Source organism: Sinocyclocheilus anshuiensis, unplaced genomic scaffold, assembly GCF_001515605.1.
Source record: "Sinocyclocheilus anshuiensis isolate Anshui unplaced genomic scaffold, SAMN03320099.WGS_v1.1 scaffold411, whole genome shotgun sequence".
NCBI classification, from domain to species: Eukaryota; Metazoa; Chordata; class Actinopteri; order Cypriniformes; family Cyprinidae; genus Sinocyclocheilus; species Sinocyclocheilus anshuiensis.
In genome coordinates, this window is record NW_015549608.1 from 918,667 (window position 1) to 920,966 (window position 2,300).

At 38.0% G+C, this 2,300-nt stretch overlaps 1 protein-coding gene across 1 annotated transcript in view; it reads right to left on the reverse strand.

Moving 5' to 3' along the window:
* LOC107659075 (cyclin-dependent kinase 14-like) overlaps positions 1–2,300 on the reverse strand; it is a 97,658-nt gene that overhangs the window by 70,157 nt on the left and 25,201 nt on the right. The gene's annotated exons all lie outside the window — the stretch shown is intronic.

A 2,300-nucleotide genomic window follows, 5' to 3' on the forward strand; every position in this document is an offset into this window, starting at 1 on the left:
AGAGAGAACAAACGATAGAGAGAACGAATGATAGACAGAACGAATGATAGACAGAACAAATGATAGAGAGAACAAACGATAGAGAGAACGAATGGTACAATGATAGACAGAATGAACATTAGTGAGATAGACAGAACGAACGACAGAGAGAACAAACGATAGAACGAACGATAGAGAGAACGAACGATAGACAAAACGAATGGTAGAATGATAGACAGAATGAACATTGGAGAGAGAGACAGAACGAACGATAGACAGAACAAAAGATAGACAAAACGAATGGTAGAATAATAGATAGAATGAACATTAGTGAGATAGACAGAACGAACGACAGAGAGAACAAACGATAGAACGAACGATAGAGAGAACGAATGGTAGAATGATAGACAGAATGAACATTAGAGAGATAGACAGAACGATCGATAGATAGTCAGATTGCAGCAGACGCTGTAGTAAAGCTAGCTCGTCTCCTGAGGTGCGTCCAGCTGTCATTATCAGTTAATTCACTTAAGCATTCTCATTAAAGCAGCCTAACACATCGAGCGAATGGACAGTACAACCTCAGCGTAACGAGGACTGTGAAGATCTCGTGTTATTTCTGGAGCGAGAGCAGCATATGCGCAGGAGGTCTGCCGCCCGTGGCCCATCTCTCTGCTGCTTGACCAGTAATTACATTAGCAGCTAGCGCCCTGAGCGCTGCCTTTCACATGCTAATCCCATCCAACCTGCGGACGAGGGTCTAGTGGCTTTTATTAGAGCAGATCTGAGCGAATTAATCAGCTCCAGCTAATGGGCGGAATTAAAACTCCAGCCATTGTGTGGCGCGTTTGTTCGTGACTGAGGGAGCTAATCTCCACTTAGCGTCCATTCTGGATCTGACGAGTTGATGCTTGAGGAGGCGGCGAGTCTGTCTTTTAAAGACGAGCGCTCCAGACATCATTAAGACACTAAGGACGAGTTCTTGTGTTAAAAACAGACAGATGAAGAACAACACAACTGAACAGAAGATGCATTAAACACTGCTCAACTGCAAATGAGCTTAATACACTAAAGATGCTCATCCTGCCACTACACTGCAAAATCATATTCATATTTTTTCGTTTGTGAGGTTAAAACAATCAAAAAATCCTCAAAACAAGATAAACTAACTTGTGAAGCAATGCTGCATTAGATACTAAGACTTGTTTTTCATAGACTGTTATTATTATGTGTGTATTTTGTCTTACTGCGAGCTTAAAATACACGATCTGCCAGTGCAGCAAGACAAATTTCACATATATTCAAGATATAAAATATGAAAACAAGTGTTAATATCTCACGCAGTGTTGCTTCTTAAGTATTGTTTTCAAGGATTTTAATATATTCTAGATTAGATTAGATTTAACTTCATTGTCATTGTGCAGAATAAAATGCCGTTAGGATCTAAGCAGAAAATAAAATAAAAAAGCAATATAAAATAAATATTATGTGTATATAATAATAATTATGCATATACAATGCATATACAAAATACATACAACATTATATAGCTTGTGCTTTATCATGAATTCTCCATCGGATTGAATCTCAGTGAGGGAGCGTATGGGGTAAATACTTTATTAACGTAAATCCACAGTGACAAAACAGCTGATGAATTACATAAGCAACTTCTGCTCACTGGCCTCATTCGCACCATCACGTCTCACTTTCACTCAATCTTTCACTCACTCTTTCACTGCAACTTTCTACAAAGACATTGACTTTTGAATTGATTTCAAGGAGCATTTTAACCATTTAAAACCAGTCATTCCTCCAGCTTAACTAGTTTACTAACAGTACTGACATGAAGCATCAAACAGCAGATCATGGCGCTTGCAACGATAAGGTCGTGGGTTCGATTCCCAGGGAATGCACGAACTGATTTCCAAATTTTGCTTTGGATAAAAGCATTTGCAAAATAAGAAATGTAAACTATGCATGAATGTAAAAGCAATTTCTGCTCCAAGGTTATTATAGTTAACTAAAACTGAAACTAAAAAATAAAAACATTACTTGAAATAAACATTAACTGAAGTTTTTAAAAAAAACTTTTTATTTCAGCTAGTTGTCAATGCTAATTAGCACATTATTAGGAAAGGCGATTTGCAAACATTATACTCACTTCTTCTGTAGATGAGGCTGGATCACGTATGATTCGCGCGAACATGGACACATTTATGTAGATCGTAGATCATTCCCTTCAGAAACAACGTAATCCACTGCGTCTTCAGCGGCTCAGATGTCGGGAGTAAATGACGACTGCTATGTTCATTATTACATCC